Raw genomic sequence first — 17,892 nt, 5'->3', positions numbered from 1 at the left:
ACGACCCATGGGACTCTCACTGCCTTGTGTTTGCTAACCCGTGCCCTACGAGCTCAACCTCACTTATCCCTTGGGCTCCCGGCCTGCGGCGGGGCCCCGAGCCCTGGGCTACAGATCTTTGCCCCGGGCCAGGTCGCCGTGGCTCGCTCGCAGCAGCACTGGGCATGCTCACAGGCAGCGGCGGGGGCAGATTGGTTTTGCTAGCTCGCACTCGGCAGCAGCGGGCCAGCGCGAGGCTGCAGCTGGAGCTCTGGCGCCCGGAGTTGGAGTTGCCAGGAGTTTCCCCGACCTCTCCCTCCTCGCGCAGAGCAGCAGGAGCCCGCGCGGGAGCGGCGAGCCGCGACCAGCCAGCAGCCGAGTCGAGCCAGCTTTAGTCTGCAGCCCCGATCTCCACGCGGGGCAGCCGCGGGGGAGCACTGTCTTCAGTTGGGACGCGTGCCGCTCACTAGGCACCGCCCGAGCACGAGCCAGGCTGCACGGTAGGTTCCTGGCGTGGGGAGGCCAGGCCACCCGGGGTACAGTTGCAGCTACCGCGGCTGCCGGCTGGGATGCGCGCCGCGGGGCTTGCGGAGAGGGTAGGCGCGCAGAGAGTCGCGCGGGCAAGTTGGAGGGCGGCAGGGGAGCGGGCGTACACCCGGCACAGCTGCTTTGTGCGCGCGAAGAGGGATCTGGGTCGCTGATTCTCCCCACAACCCGGGACCAGGAGTGGGAGCAACGTTGGCCAGAACCTAGCAGGTCAGAATCCGGTGAGAAAGTTGGTGGTGGAGCCTTTAGGTCCACACTGCCAGCTCGGCAGAACGGCACCCCCCAAAGGATGCCTCCTGGAGAATTCAGTGGGTCGCAGCGCCCCTAGCCAGAGCTCTCTCCGCTGAAATCAACGAATCACCCCATCTGTGAATGCTGGCATCTTCTAGGAAGATCATTGCTGCCCAAACTGAGGCCGGTACTTCTTACGGGGGTTACCTTCCGGTCCCCATAGCTTTTGCCCCTTCCCTTGACCTAAGAAGTGGTCAGGGGCTCGACCAGGGCCTCCCTTGGGGCTCCAAATTCTCTTTAAGAGCGCGCCAGAATCCAGCTCATCCATATGGCGAGTCAGAGAGGCCAGAGTAGATGGATGGCTTGCGTTGTCTTTCTGACTTTCCCCAGGTTTACATTATCACAGACCCCAGGACTCAAAGGTCAGTTAGAGAGTTTAGAATGGCGCACGGTTCTTTAGGAGGAATGCATGTGAGTTTGTTTGCCTTGGACTTCGTAACAACCCTCTCCTGTTTCTATCATTCTTAAACCCGGACTTTGTGAGAAGGAACAGGGCAGAGGAATGTTTTCTTCATTTCATCGTCTCCTAAGGTCTTCTGGGAGACTCCAAGGCCCTGAGACCGGCAGTATGCATATTGCAAGGATGTGGAGGATGTCCAGGTTCCTCCTGGTTCCACGTCTCTCCCTCCCCCTTCTTGTTTTGAGTTTTAGGGTTGTACCTACACTGGGTTAGCACTGTCCTAACAAGGTGTGGTGTAGGGGAAGGTGGAGGGAAAGGGTTGAGGTGTGTGGAGGAGTTTCAGCCCAGGCTGAGTGGTTGTTTGCCTTGCCTAGGAGGCTGCTATGGGAAGAAGTCCAGAATAATTATGCAGGCTAGAAATACACTTCTCACTCCTTTTTCTTTCTTCTTCCTTCCCCCCCCCCCTTTCTTTCATCTCTTGGCCAAATACCTCGGTTGTTGGGTATGTGTGCGAAGTTTTTAAAGGAGAACAAGGAGAACTCACTCTGACTAAGTGCTAGTATTTTAGGACGTCACCATTTCTGCCCAGTTTTTCTCTTGGGGATTGTACATCTGGGGGAGGTTTTCAGATGTAGGGATTCCACGGTGTGGTTATACTACACAGGTTCGAGAGTCAGACAGACATGAGCTCATGTTTTCCCTGATGGACAACTTACTTGCCACATATAACTTCAGCTTTTGTTTGTGTCGTTTTGTTCTTCTAACAAGTGGGAGATGATGGCCACCCTATCTCCGTTTCTGTTGTGAGACGTAAGTGACATTACAGAAGTGAAGAGAGCTAAGAAAACACGAAGCAGCATCTAGGCCTTAGGCTTTGTCTCTGTGCACTGTGCCCAGTTTTAAAACCTGTTTTTTCTCGATTCTAACAAACAACCAAGTCTCCCGTGACTGTGCAATCTTCCCTACAGGGTTCAGTTGCTGAGATCTGTGGAAGCAGCCATTTACTCACACCTGCAGAGCTTCTCTTGATTTTATGGGTGGGAAATCCCTCTTTTCTGTCTGAGGGAGGCAGTGTGGTATAATGGAGGAGACCTCGGGACCTGCCCTAGCACCGGTTCACATTCCCGGGCCGCAGAACTGTCTGTGTCAGCAAGGCTTCTTTTGTGATCCTCCGATGATGAAGAAATCAGCAAGTCTGGGCTGGAGCTCTGGCTTCGCTTTTCATAGTGACCTTGAACTAAGGACTCAACTCCTCAATGGTGAAATCAGTCTGTGAGATTAAAAACCATCTTAAATGGCAAGGACAGGAGAGATTACATGCCACCCAGTTAACAAGGATTTAATGAAGCTCCCGAGCTTCCCCAGAAATACACCCTGAGCCTAGAGCAGAGATTTCCAAATATGAGCATTGGTTCTTGCTAACGCATGAGTTGTTGGCGTCCACTCCCAGTCTCTGATTCTCTAGGTTTAGAGCAGAGGTAAGGCAGTCTGTATTGCTAACTCGTTTCAGATGGAGCTAAGGCTGCTCTCCAGGCCATCCCTATATGGAACCACTAATTTGTATAGGAGGAGAAAGAGAGATAAGGGCTGCTCCAGATTAGTTCTTAGAAGTGGAGACAGAGTTTCTTTCAGGAAGATTTGGGAGCTGCTTGAAGCACTTTGAACTCTAAGCCGTGCACCAGCATTGCCTGGTTTTAATGATTCTAGTCAATTTTCAAATGAATAATTTTACAAAGAGATACGATTGTTCTTTCTTTCTTTCTTTTTTTTTTTTTTTTTTTTTGGTTCTTTTTTTCGGAGCTGGGGACTGAACCCAGGGCCTTGCGCTTCCTAGGCAAGCACTCTACCACTGAGCTAAATCCCCAGCCCCAAGATTGTTCTTTCTTACTGTCTGTACTTAGTCTCCAGTCTGTAGAGACTTGGGAGACGTGGTGATCATGCTTTAGTAGAGAGAGATTGTGGTCCTCAGACAGGTGTGCTGGATGCTGACTTGACACGAACTAAAGTTACCTGAGAAGACAGACGGAAGGAGTTACTTCTATTGTCCTCTAGGCAAATCTGTGGGACATTCTCTTGCTTATGCTTGATGTGGGAGGGCACAGCCCACTGTGGCTGGTGGCACCCTGTGTAGGTGGTCCTGGCTCCTTTAAACAAGTTGAGCAAGCCATGGTGAGAAGCCAGTGAGCAGTGTGCCTCCGTGTATCCTGCTTGAGTTCCTGCCTTGACTTCTTTCAGTGATGAACAGTGATCAGGACTTGTAAACCAAGTAACTCTTTCTTCTGCAAGTTGCTTTCGGTTATGATATTTATCACAACAGAATAACACAAGCTAATACAACTAAAACAAACCGTACAAAGTCCAACAAGTATTCTGTTTCCTGTTTGAGGCTCTTGAACGTTTGTGGAAAGTTTGCACACAGACTTGAAGGCTGAAACTGTGTGGTTATGGGACAGCAGGTCTGAAAGCACATTTAAGAAGAATGTTTTTTTGTTTTGTTTTTTTGTTTTTTTGATTTTTTTTTCTTTAAGAAATGTTTTCTTTGAATAGACACGTTACTTTGGCCTTTTGGATATGTGACTCCAGTTGACCCATGGTGATCAGACTTAGCCAAAGTCTTTTATGCATTCTGGGGGATGGCCTTGGCAGTGACCTATAGCATTCAGCGGCAACTACACATTATCAGCAGGGTGCCCAGGGTGAATTAGCATTTAGCATTGTTTAGAGTCAACCAATCTTTTCCTTGTTGCCCACACTACTGATTGACCTGTGCAGAGAGATCTTACTATGACATGATATGACCTGGATTATGGTCTTGCATTTTAACTACTTTGCATGAGAGAGGCACTAGGAGCCTGCCTGAGACATGAGGGCTCCTGAGGAAGAATAATGTTTATATAACGAGCACCCAAATCTGGACATATGAGGTCAGTCAGCACTTTCACTACTTCTTATGTTGCTATGCTAAATGGCATCCGGGCTCACACAGGAGAGCGTTATCTTAGCTTTCCATTTGTGCTTTGTTTTAGCATTAAAATGATTAACAGTGGGGGAAACTTATCAGTAAATCAGGAGCCTATTCAAAAACTCAAGTGTACCACTTAGTATTTTAGTAGGTAAAACTGAAGGCCTAAGCCTGCCTTCCTGACTGCAATCAACGCTTGGTCAAGGAACAGTTGTCATTCTTAAGATTCAGTAGCTCCTTCAGATGTTTTCTCCCACTTAGCACAAGAAGGAACACTTCTGCTTTAAAACTCCTCCCCATAACCTGATGTGTACATTTGGGGTGTTACCCTTACTTCTGCTGCTGTGTAGTGCGCCCCTGCCCCCTTAATGTGTGAGTAGTCCTTTTCTTGTCACTGTTGTTTACTTTTCTCAGCAGCAACTCCCTGGTGTCTTTGTTCCGTTAATAAGTCTATTGTAAGACAGTCATTATTGTATGTCATTTCTCTGTGGTTGTCACTGTTAGTATTGAGTAACAGAGTCAAAGTCCAGAAGTGCCATTCTCAGCCTTCCTGAGAGTGCTCTTAAACAAAAAGTATGGGTTATACTGCAGTAGCTCAATTTAAAAAATACATTTATTTGTTTTTCATTTCAACATTTTCCAGTTTGAGAAAACCAGGCAGCTTAAACACTGTGAGCCTGTGTATACTTTTTCCTTTTTCTTTTCCTATCTATCTATCTATCTATCTATCTATCTATCTATCTATCTATCTATCTATTTTCTATTTATCTTCTATCTATCTATCATCTATTTATCATCTATCTATCTATCTATCTATCTATCTATCTATCTATCTATCTATTGCCTGCTGTTAAGAGTGTCTGCTAATGAGTGACATTAGAAAACAAAGCAAACATACTTTGTTAGTCCTATATAAACTGATTCCTTCTTATTGCTGTCCAGCTGGTAGAATTGAGCAGCAATTGGATTAACTCAGCAGTTCTGAATGTGCTGGGAAAATGATGTTGGGGTGGATGTTAATAAGTGTGTTCTTGTCAAGGACAAATCAGTTTGGGGAGCAGCACCCATTACTTTCCTCTCATACAGAGACTCTAAACCTATACACTATCATGTCAAAGAAACAGAGATGTGCTCCACTGAATACTGTTGACAAATACTCATTCATAATTATTCAAGTCAGAATTTCCCAGAACACAACATTGTTGAAGTTGTTTGTGTATCTTTGGGAATGAGTTACTAAGTTAGGATATGCCAACCATTCTAATATGATCTCTAATACTATTATGAATGAAATGGTTTGTTAGGAGCAATTTCTGGGTATGGATTGTATAGTGAACTCTGTAAGGGACGGCTGGTTCGTATTGCAGAGGAAGAATTGTAAGCTGTGGCTAGGAAAATCTCCATGAAGGGGCAGAGATGTGCTAGTGAGAATAGTGGAGCCCTACTCTCCTGCAGATGCAGAGCATTTTATGTTGATGGTATGATACTGAAGGAATGTGGGCACTAGCAGTCGTGTCTGTGTAGATGATTTTCAAGGCACACAAGACAAAAAGGGATGGTGCCTTGATCAGAGTGAGCTGAAGAGATTCTATGGTGCTAGTCCAAAAACCAGTGGTATGTGTTCTCAAGTCTTAAGATTACAGAGAGGTTCTGACAATGGAAGGAAAGATGTTTGTGGGTAGGAGGAGGCACAGCACTCAGGGATTTCTGAGGGGAGAACTGGTTCATCGAGGAAGAGTAGAGTTACTGACAGACCAAAGTCATTCTTGCACAGTGGAACTCCTGTAACAAACAGTTCCATTGAAGAATGCTGGATAATGAGAAGGACTTTCCAGGAAGAGGCTTCCTCACTGCAGTTTCAAAAATAGCAAGAAAGAAGAACTCTTGCAATAAGATGATGACAAATAAGAGGCAACCCAACTTCAAAGTAGAAAGGGGATTTGCATAGCTATTTCTTTGAAGGAGAATGTGAAAATTTGCTCAGTGCCATTAGTCAGCAAGGAAATGTCGATTCAGACCATAAGAAGCTAGACTTCCCATCAATCAGGGTGGCTGTGATGCAAAAGACATGTCTGAAGTATTGGTAGAAGGCTAAATTCAGGCAGTTAAATACTGGCTACATAAAGAAGAGTCCCTCTCCCAAGGGATTCCCCAGGGAAGGGAAAGCATGTCAGAACCCTCCTCCATCAACTCGTGGATAAATGAAACATAGTCTATCCACCTGATGCCAAACCGTTTAGCCAGAAAGGGGAATTCATGCTACAACATGAATGAGCCTTGAGCCTACTGAATGAAGAAAAGCAGGACACAAGAGTCACATGGTGCGTGATTCCATCATGAATCCTCCAGAAGAGAAAAGTCAGGGTATTGGAAATGAGAGGGTAAAACAGGAAGTGACTTTAGGGTTTCTTTTAGGGGTGATGTAATGTTTTGGAAGCAAGTGGTGGTGGTTACGTAACTCTTGACAACTATTGCATTGCATACTTTAAATGGGTCCTTTTTTTTAAAAAAATAGTATATGAGTTACAGCTCAATAAAAAATAAAAGTGTATGGCGGGCTGAGAGTTTTAAAAGTGCCCTAAACAGCCACTAATAGTTTCAGGTCAGCTTCTGAAACAAAACAAAACAAAACACATCTGGCATATTCATTTCTCCTTGTCTGTGGGTGCTCTAAAGTTCTTTGTGAATTTTTATTACCCCCTTTCTTCCCCCTGAGTTGAAATGATTTTGCCCCTTCACCCCTGGATGGTCAGGGCCTTGTTGTCTTCAGATCCCAGTGTTTTTATTAGATTCCCCTTCTGAAATAAATTCCATAATTGGGCTTCCTGATCCCAAGCCGACAGAGGTCTGATGCCTGGCAGCGTATGCTGAGCTTCTCCCTTTGGATTTGACTGTGGTAGACACTTAGTGTCATTTACTGCTTCCTGGAATTCTCTCAAGATTGCCCTCTCCGTGGTAAATCTAACTGTATTCAGACCTCCATGTGCTGATTGTTATTGTGTGAGCATCAGTGTGTCTGGGCCAAGAGTCCTGACACTAAATAATGTTTAACGCCACTGTGGGTGAGGCAGTTGGCCTGTGGGCGGGGACATTCTTCTCCCTTTCCTGGTGTGGAGTAGCAGTGCTCAGCCACATGTGCCTGGGGATCTTGTTTGAATGCTGCCTCCCTATCAGCAGCTGCTCTGGCACTTGAGATTCTGCAGTTCTAACCAACCTGGGCTTGATACAGACACTGTTCTCCCCCGTGTGTCACACTGAGAGTGAAGTTGATACACTGCAGAGAAGGCAGCTTTGGGATGAGGCAGAGCTGAATGTGAGGTGGGGCCCCACCACATGTTTGCTCTGGGACCTTGGCAAGTTAATTACCACATGGACCAGTTTTCTTTCCATCAAGTTGAGTCTGAGCTCAGAAAACCGTGCTTAGCATAATGTCTCAGAATAGAAATGGCTGTTTGCCTCTTCCTTTCCCCCAAGCGCCCAGAATTCCATGGTGAAAGCAAAGTCCAAACAAAACAAATTTATGTATATGAAAGAGCAAGGGTTTTAGCTTGTGTCCGTGGGTTGCTATGGAGAATGATAGACGAGATTAAATCGTAGTCCTCAGGGAAGAATTTTCTGTTAATATTACCATTGTTTTGGTGAGGTTTCTACGTTACACTTGAGTGAGTCTGGGTCATTTTAAGTCATGGGGACTAGTCTGGTCTAATTTTTGTGCATAGTCTTTTGCTGACCAGAAGGCCACCCCTGAACTGTCAGTTGGTGCCACAGTTCCTTGGAAAGGTAGAATCTGCCCATCTTGTCTAGCTGGCTTCTGCCTTTCTTACTGATGTTAATCTCTGATGCAAGTAAGACAAGCAGAAGGGTGGAAAATGCACAAAGCGTTGCAACCCTGGTAGCAATTTCTAGGGGTTAAGATCACAAATATTTGCTTCCTGGTGGCCTTGAGAAAAATCTGGCAACTTTGCTGCCTTTGAGTCTGTCAACTATGGGTAGGTAGATGGAATTAGGTTACTTGGGAGGAACTGAAGAGGAAGGAGGAACTATAGCTTAGCAGTGACCATGGTTCTCCTACCTGGAGTCTGTGCTGGGTGCTGTCTCCACTTCCTGTATGGTTAATTGACTGGATGTAATTTCTTCTGGCGGCCCACATGGGGTAACCCCACAATTACCAGGTGAACTTGTGACTGTTGATTTTTGTTCTGTTTCTGTCATCTTTATTATGTGCAACAGAAGAGAATAATAAGAAAGTATGCTTGTATTTCAACTTACAGAGCCTTCTTGCTTTCTTTTAGGAAACAAGGCATATATCTAGTCTTTCAGACAAAGCAGTCTAGTCACTCATCGGTAAGTCTAATCAGTTTCCAGTTGTCACAGCCCGAGAGTCACTGCTTTTGTGAAGATGATAAATGGGTCCCATGGCATAGTGTCACACACTCTCGTTTGACTCTTGCAAGTGGGAAGTATCTGGTTTCTGGGGCAGGTGATGTGTGTGCTCAAGTCACTTTCCATAACTACTGATATCTGTGGCTGGTCTGGCAGGGCACAAATCTTCGAGGCTTTATTTTTAGACTGCTTTGAAAGTGGTGCCTCACACAATCTAAGGTGAAAGGCTCGAAGTACCTAGTGATTGTGAAGTCAATATCATCCTTGAAGAATTTAATCTACCCTATGATTAAATAGCACTGAGGAAGCTGTCCCGCTGCTGAGAGGTGTTTCTGAAGTCATTCCTTTTAAAATTAAATCTGTAGACAACTATAACAGTAATTAAAAAACAAAAGACAACCTCTACTTTGATGCTAGGATGTTGTACTTACATGAGGATCTCAGGGCTAATAATGAGACTCTTTCCTCCCACTTTTCCCCCCTGGGAAGTGAAAATATATATCGATTTCTGATATTGCCAGTCCCACAATGGTCTACCTTGTACTTTCTTTTCTTTTCTTTCTTTTTTTATGTAGTTTGTTTGTATCCCTGCAGATACTGTGCACACCTGGTAGATAGGAAAGAATCGATAGTCGTGTCAAGCCAGACAGCTTCTTCCTCTGGGATTCCTACTCACTGTCTAGTCTATTAATGCTTCTGTCAGTGTTGCTTTTATTGTGTAACACTTGCCCACAGATTATATACTACATGGCTTTGAGTACTTCACAGTTGATGCCCCTTACAATACACAGCAAGAACTCAGAAGTTTGTAGAAGGACAGTGCACTTCTGTAGCCTGTGCCTTTTTATTGCATTTATTTTCATAAACAAGTAAAATCATAGGTATCTATTGTGTAGACCATGTTTTGATAATGGCAGTGAGGAAGCTGTCCCACTGCTGAGTGTGTCAGCAGGGAATGGCTAAGCCTAGCTCATGATGCGTCACTGTGTGAAAACAACTGAAAACTCTTCAGCAGCTTTCAAGTATACAGCACATCTATCATCTTGTCGTTCAATTAATCTCTTCAACTTTTGTCTCCTAACTGAAAATTTGTATCTTTTGCCCAACATTTTTCCATATCCCTCACTCTAGCCCTTTGTAACCATGGTTATACCTTGTACTTCTAGGAGTTTGAAAGTCTGGCTTAACTCTTGGTTTCGCTTGTGGGGATTTATCTATGTTGTATGTGCTACAGTAGTTTATTAATTTTCATTGGTAGGTATATTCCTTTGCATGAATAGACAGTAACTGTGTGTGATGTACATTTGAATGGTTTTCAGCGCTCGTAAGAATAATGCTGCCATGAACATTTATATCTGTCTTGGTGATCATGGTTTGCATTTCTGATTATGCACATGTACACATAGACACTGCCGATTCCTAAGGCATTGTGCTAGCCAGTTTTATGCCAATGTGATGTAAACTGGAGTTCTCTGAAAAGAGGGAACCTCAACTGAGAAAATGCCTTCCTAAGATCTAGATGTAGGGCATTTTCTTAATTAGTGATTGGTAGGGGCGGGGCTAAGCCACTGTGGGTGGTGCCGTCCCTGGGCTGGTGGTCCTGGGTTCTATAGAAAGGAAGTTGAGCAAGCCATGGGGAGCAAGCCAGAAAGAAGTATCCCTTCATGGCCTCTGCATCAGCTCCTGCCTCCAGATTCCTGCTCTGCTAGAGTTCCTACTCTGACTTCCTTCAGTGGTGGATGACAGTATAGAAGCCACGCTCTCCCCAGCTTGCTTTTGGTCATGGTGTTTGATCAGAGCAATAGAAACACTAACCAAAACAAGTCGGGGCCAGGATAGTTGGGTATTTCTGTGACAGACCTATTGTTTGGGGGGGGGGGGAAGGTTATGGAAGGATTTTGGCATTTTGAGCTAGAAAAACCATTGAGTGTTGAGAGTTGAGTGAGCTGTTCTGTAGGAACTTGGAAGATAAGAATGTCGAGCAATTTAGATAACAAAGGCCTGGCTTGTAAAGTTTCAGAGGGAAAGAAGCAAAGACTTTTTGTGTGATGAGTCTGTGGTGTCGGGTCAGCTGTAGCTGAACCATTGGCTGTGACTAACAAGAGATCAGAGCCATTAAAGTAAAACCTTTGCTTTACTGGGACAGTGGATGCTGGTCAGCTGGAGTTGAAGGACAGATAGGCTGTGATTAAAAGGAGACTAGCATCATTAAGATGAAATTTCCTGGGAAGTGTTTTCTCAGAGTCAGCACATGTTAAGTTGTGATCCAGAAGTGGCCGATGTTGTACCTTGTGCTAGCAGCTGAACTTGGTAGAGTGTGTCACACATGTGGTATTAATTTTGAAGGCGTGAAGGGGTCACAGAAAACAGCTGTGGCCAGCTGTGGCAGGGTGGAGTCCCTGAAGGAAGCCAAGGAGCTATTGGTGAAAGTGAGGTCCCGTTTCAGCAGAGACTACAGCATTTTGGAGATGCCAGTACTGTGGGATGAGCAGCAGCAGTGGTGGAGTGGAGCCACCTGGAGCCTAGGAGACCAGGTGCATATGCTGCAGAGGGCGGAGCCAAAGAAGTGACACAAGGCCTTTGGAGGAGCCCAGGAGATCCTGACTGAATCCCAGATAATTGTAAATTGAGTTATTTACACTTTCAGAGTTTGGTTTTGCTTTGTTCGTATTGCGATTGGTGGGCCCTGCTTCATTCCTCTTGAAGTAAGATACTATTTAATTTATTTTTGATTTCATAGGAACCCATAGTTGAAAGACTTTGGATTTTAAAAGCTTAGGATTTTAAGTGACACTGACTGTTTAAAAAAGACTGAATTTTCAAGTATTTGAATTTAAGACTGTGGGGCCTTTAAAATTTGGATTTTTGTTTTATTATTTTGTTGATATTAATGTGTGATTTGAGGAAGAACAAAGCAGAAAAGGTTATAGCTTTGCTTGTTTGTGGGTCAGCTTGGCAAGGGATCAATTGAGATTGCTAGTTTCCTGTCAACTTGACCCAAACTGGAGTTATCTGAAAGCAGGGAACTTCAATTGAGAAAATGCCTGGATAAGATCTGTCTGTAGGCCATTTTCTTATAGTGATTGAAGAGGAGGGCCCAGCACATTGTGGATGGTGGTATTCCCAGGCTGGTGGTCCTGGGTGCTATAGGAAAGCAGGCTGAGTAAGCCATGAGGAGCAAGCCAGCAAGCAGCACGGCTCCATGTTTTGTTTTGTTTGCTCTGTTTGAGTCCTATCCTGACTTCCTTTAGTGAAGTAGTCTTGACTACTATAGAAGTATAAGCGAAATAAACCCTTTCCTCCCACTTGTCTTTGTCTGTGCTGTGTGATCACAGCACTAGAAACCCTGACCAAGAAACACGTGAACAGTTTTCTGTTCTAATGATTTGTACTTTATTAGACTTGAGTTTAAGTTCCGTAATCTTACCAACATTTAGTTTGATAAGTTATTTTGATTTAGTCATCCTGCTGTCTGTACAGGACTTTATCATTATGGTATTAAATTACATCTTTCTTGTTACTATTTGATGCCTAATAAGTTTACATGTGTGTATTAGCAATTGGATATCTTCTGTGGAGTACCTGATGAGGCTTCTCGAAGCTTCGTGCTTACTTTTCAGTGTGCACCCTTCAGGTACCCAGCAAATTACTGAGAACAACATCAGCATGAGAATTCAGTACTTACATTTCAGGGAAGTAACACCAAGCCTTTAATGCATGAATGTTTCGGGGACACTCAAAATGTATTTTTCCCCTTGTTACTCTTGCTTTTGATTTGGAGATAGAGTTTTGCTGTCTATTTCAAGATAGGGTTAAACTACTAACCCTTCTACTTCAGCTTCCTATGTCTAGGGATTACTGATGCCTGCCACCATGCTCCGCCCATTGAGGAACATTTAAACTCCAGGCTGCGATACTGTTGTCCTATGACAAATGATAAAGAAATTACGAAAAACCTTCTATAATCAAATAGCTATGGTGAAATCTGTCCTTGCCCTGTTCTGTACAGCCATGGGATTAGGGCGGGGCTGTGTGGTGAGAAGCATCCTCCTGCTACTCTGACTTCAGGACAAACTAACTGACTATGGCCGGACAGGATTCCGCAGGCCCTGTTGTTTGTATATGATCTCCAAGGCCTTTCCATGTACTGTCAGACATGATTGGCTGGTCTGAAATCCTTATTTATACCTGCTCAAAACTGGCCAATACTACTCAGAAAATGCTTCGATCATGTGGGGGAACAATGTCCCTGTTGAAAACTAAGTTCTATGTAGAAAATAGTATTTTCCTACATGGATATTTATATAAAAGCTGACCACTGAGTCAGGTTCTAATCCTTTAATGATTATTCACTACTGATCTTGAAAGCAAACCGCCCATTTCTCTGCCCCAGGATAGGGTGGGTTAATGTTTGTGCTGTGGAGTAAAGGCTTGCAGACACTAGTACTGTAAAGAATGTTTCAGATCACTTGCTTTCTTATTGACAGTCAGCTGCCTTGTGATAAGAGAATGCATGTGACTGTTGCAGAGGGTGGCTCTCACCATTCCTGTCCTCTGGAGAGCAAGGTCTGGCTGGAATCCTGTAGAAAAGGAGAGAAGTCACCTGCTTTCAGCTGCTTCCTGGGAGCTCAGTCGCCCGCAGAGTTCTTTGGAGGCTCCTCAGTAGCCAGGCAGGAAAGCCTTGAAGTTCTTTCCTCTGCCACAACTTTAATCTCAGTAGCCTGGCTTCTCAGAGGTGACATGTGCATTACCAGACACTCACCCTTTCTGTAACGATTGGGACTTTTTTCCACTCACGTCCCAAGAGTAGAGCAAGGCACATGAAAGACAAAATGTGAAGACATTTTTATGAAAACTTATCCCAGAAGGGTACTGGCTGTCCTGCAGCTACCTCTGCAGACCAGACTTCCCTCAAACTCAGGGGTTCTCCTGTCTCTCCCATGCTGGATTGAAGGATCTTCCACCATCACCTGACTAAGAGGTTTGTTTTCATCATTTAACTCCTGTAGAGGATCCTAGAGGGGCAGTAGGGTGGGTGTGGCTAACGCATAACTGTCTTGTCCCCTGTGGCTGTGAATACCTGGCGTGGCATGTAAAGTACTTCCTTTAGTGTCACTTTATCGTACATGTGTGTAGATGTGTACACGGCAGAACTGGAATGGCTAGCAGATGGCTCAACTGCTTACTTATCTCCTGCCAAGAGAGAAATGTGCAAGTAGCGTTTCGTAGTTTGAATTTTACACTGTACCGAGGAAACACAGGATATATATTGTGGCAGGTATAATAAGGCCCTCCCAAATCCTTCTTCTCTCAGAGACGTAGGTCAGGTCCCATTGATGGTCTTGGATGAGTACAGTAAACTCTGCTTCTCTGTAGATTCACCATGCCAACCTTACTGTGCAGTTCTCTACAGTTCTCTGACAAGGGATGAAGCACTTGGTTTGACATTGAGGACCTCATTTCAGTCAGTCTAATATTAATTACAGATAGGTGTTCAGGGCATTCTATGGATTCCTTGAATTCTCTTATTTATATACTTACTTTAAAAAAATGGAAAAGAAGACACAAAGTTTGTCCTTTTGTTCTTGGTTCACAAAGCTATCTAGGGTGACTGCTGAATCTCTTGACCACTGTAATGAGTAGTGAGCAACTGCAGGCTGTTGTCACAACCTGCCACTGTCGCCCCAGGAGCTGCCTATCAAGAGAGATCAGACACCTATCAATAGGAACTACATCTTAAAGAGAAACACCTACATTTTCTTTTTTCTTTTTTCTTTTTCTTTTATTTGATATTTTTAATTTACATTTCAAATGCTATTCCCTTTCCCAGTTTCCCCTCCAGAAACCATTATCCCATCTCCCTTCTCCCTGCTTCTATAAGGGTGCCCTCCTCCCATACACTCCCTCCTATTTCACTTCCCTGACATCCCCTACACTGGGGCATTGAGCCTTGACAGGACCAAGGGCCTCTCCTCCCATTGTCACTTGACCAGGCTGCACCATATAGGCCACAGGTCCATCCCTGTGTACTCTTGTGATGAACATTCACATTTTAAATAAGCTCAGCTTAGGTAAGGCATAGGAGAATGAATTATGGCAGTTACTGAGAAGAAACAGATTTTTTTCCACAAGTCTTCCATTGACATTTGAACCTGTGTGTGTGTGTGTGTGTGTGTGTGTGTGTGTGAGAGAGAGAGAGAGAGAGAGAGAGAGAGAGACAGAGACAGAGACAGAGACAGAGACAGAGACAGAGAGACAAAGACAGAGAGAGACACAGAGAGATACACAGAGACAGAGAGACAGAGACAGAGAGAGACAGAGACAGAGAGACAGAGACAGAGAGAGACAGAGACAGAGAGACAAAGACACAGAGAGAGACAAAGAGAGATACACACAGAGAGAGACAGAGACAGAAAGAGACAGAAAGAGAAAGACAGAATGACAGAGAGAGACAGAGAAGATAGTTGGTTACATTTAGATTGGAGGAGTGTCTATAGAAAGATGCCAGGTATGCTTGGTGGGAAGAGGCAATCATTATGCCACTTAGTATAGTTGGAGAAAATTCCTGTACTTGGAGCCCAACCCCAATGACATTTAAGCATAGAGAGATGTGCTATGAATCTCAGGAAACATCCAAATGCAATTTGAACCTCTAGAACTTAATCTCTGTTTTTCTATTCATACCATGTTCAACCTTTTTCCATCCGTAAGACAAATCTAATAACAACAGCATCCTTAGTTGTCTGCCAGGGTTAAATTTAAAAATTTATAAAATATGAAAGGCTTTACCTGAAATAAAGGTGATCTTTAATTACGCTTCTTCCTCCCTTATGGTCATCCCTAGCACTGGTGGGCACTGTCACTAAGTCAGCACAGGCCCCATGATGACAATGGACTCTTGATAAATAAGCCCTATTTCTTCGATGAGTACTCATACGTAAATTAGCTCGTTAGTTTCTTTTTTCTTTCTTGCTTTATTTCTTGGCCCGAATTCAATAAATATTCTCTTTTATACTTATGAATATGCATCCCTTGTTACTTCTCCTTCTGCCAATGAGTGAGTGCATGAGTTTTGATTCACGTGACTCTGAAGACTGAAGATGAGTGAAAGGCTCAGGTTATGTTATTTAATATCGAAATTAGTTTAGACGTCAGATCCTGACTTCCTCAAAGCAAGTTTCAACCCCAGAGTTGACCGTGTGCTGAGAACCTTGATTCTCAGTAGGTTAAAGAGGCTTTGTGAGAATGGAGGAGAGGACGGTCTCAGTGTGGCGCGTCACAGTGCCTCTGCCTTCTTAGGTTCATGACCTTGTGATGTGCTTACTCTGCTGTGGGTCTGTTATCTACGTGTGCCACGGTAAGTGTGTGTATTCCTCTCTTTAGTCAACCAAAGATGAGCAAGTCCTTGTTTAGTGCATTTAGGACATACAGGACAAAAATAGCATACCGTCTGAGAGCTGAATGTAAGAGTCCTAAGAAAAAATTTTATCATTCATTAAGATAACTGAAGGTAATTTACTGGCCTCCATCTTTTTCTTTTGTTTTAAAAGTATTAATTAAAAAAAAAAAACACCTAACAGGGAATTAGTTTCTTTCTCCAAAAGATCTAGTTTGTGACTATCTCATATCCATTTTTTTTCAGAAATTTTTTTTTTGCATTTAATTAAATGCTTTAGTTTTCTCTTCTTCCTGACTGTTGGCTTTCTACTTAAATCTTTTTTTTTCCAGTGAAGAAAATCACAGCTACATAGTTTAACTATGACTCTACTTGAACCTAGGACTCACAATGAATTTGTAGAATTTTCAAATATTTTTAAGTTTCTTTTATAGTCTGGTTTTCAGTCATAGCCATTTTCTGAGATATTGTTTCTTTATTTTTTAGGAACCAAAGCTTTAATTGGTTCTGTATTAGAAGGAAATTAAGCAATGATTCTGTCTCATAAAATTAAAATGTATTGCTCTGTGAATAAAGTGGTCCATGTACTTGGGAGGCAGAGCCATGTCAAGCTCTGTGAATTCAGAGCATTGTCTGCATAGCAAGTTCAAGGCTAGCCAGAGTTCCATAGTGAGGCTCTGTTCAAAAACAAAACAAGAATTTATAGCTCTATAAATATCTTTTATTATTGGGAATATAAAATGTATATCTGAATAATTTGGAGTGTCCAGTATTTTATGTCTAGACAGGTTACTATTCTCACAGGAAGAGATTCAGTTTATGACTTTACAGCATATGGCTCTGTGTCAGTTGTTTTGCTCTTTATGAGTTCTTGTACTTGTGACTCTTTACTCTGAATTTGTATAGAGTGTGTCCAACTATCATGTAGGATGCCAGGAATTTCATAACAATTGGGGACAGTTTTACACTTTCCTTTGTTAGAAGTAAAAAGACGTTGTATACCAAGGAGATACCACTTTTTCCTTCAAGGAGGAGATGAGAGACCCTGCATGAGGTACAGATGGACCCTTTGTCTTCTAGAAAGCACAAGCATTGTAGCTCTAAGTCTCCAGAGGATGGCTGAGAGCCTGCTGACTCTCTTGTGCTCTGTTATTGTGGTGGATACTGAAGCTGTAGGCAACGAGACATGTGATTGCGCTCTTTCTCTAAAATCTCTGCTCCTTTGCCCTGCTAATCACATTTTGCTTCCTGTACTGTTCTCCTAGATGAAGAGCATTTGCATGAATAGTACCTTGTCCAAAGGGTCATCAGGTTAGTCTCCTAGAAAGGCAAGAGACTAGTTATCTGAGTTCACAGGGTTTGTGGTAAGAATAGGAAGGAGAGAGGAGAGTTGTAAATTTCGTGGGGAAGAAGTGGTCAGACTTTCCTGTGCCCCCTTCACCCATTCAACTGCCATAGACCTTGCCTTCCCAATCCTGTGGGGCAAGGTGACTTTGATCAGGCATCTGTGGACTGAGACTGGGGCTATCTGCCTTAGTGTCTCCAGCTAAGTGGTCTTTTTGTTTATTATTGTGGTCTTCCCACAGTATCTTCTGACACTATTCAGAAGTCCTTGAAATAACCTCCATCATCCATCTTTGGTCCATCCTGAGGTCTAGTTAAGGGTTCATAATCTCTTCGAAATCATTTGTGAAACATCTATTGTGAAAATCGAATTTCCACTCCAGGCAGCGGTGACCTGTATTGCTTCTGTGCCATGCAGCTCTTCCTCACGTATAACTGTTTGCTTACGTGTCCAGACTGAAAACTTGGGAAATAAGATGGTAACTTGTACACTGCGGCTTTCAGCACTCATGTCATACCTTGGGTAGAGGGGGTTGGGTGGGAATAGTATACTGAAGGGACAAAGAGAATACACTTTTAGCATAGACAAGG

The 17,892-nt window shown here is 43.7% G+C and overlaps 1 protein-coding gene across 10 annotated transcripts in view; it reads left to right on the top strand.

Moving 5' to 3' along the window:
• The first annotated feature begins 207 nt into the window (after nt 1-207).
• The window catches only part of Stxbp6 (syntaxin binding protein 6), a 226,996-nt gene continuing 209,311 nt past the window's right edge, over nt 208-17,892 (top strand). For 3 of the 10 annotated variants that reach the window (XM_087553803.1, XM_087553801.1, XM_087553796.1), the window contains exon 1: nt 208-479. The gene's annotated coding sequence lies outside the window, so the exon portion shown is untranslated. 10 annotated transcript variants of the gene reach the window in all.

The sequence above is a fragment of the Rattus norvegicus genome, chromosome 6 (genome assembly GCF_021556685.1).
Source record: "Rattus norvegicus strain SHRSP/BbbUtx chromosome 6, alternate assembly SHRSP_T2T, whole genome shotgun sequence".
NCBI lineage: Eukaryota > Metazoa > Chordata > Mammalia > Rodentia > Muridae > Rattus > Rattus norvegicus.
This window is presented reverse-complemented; position numbering and strand designations above follow the sequence as displayed.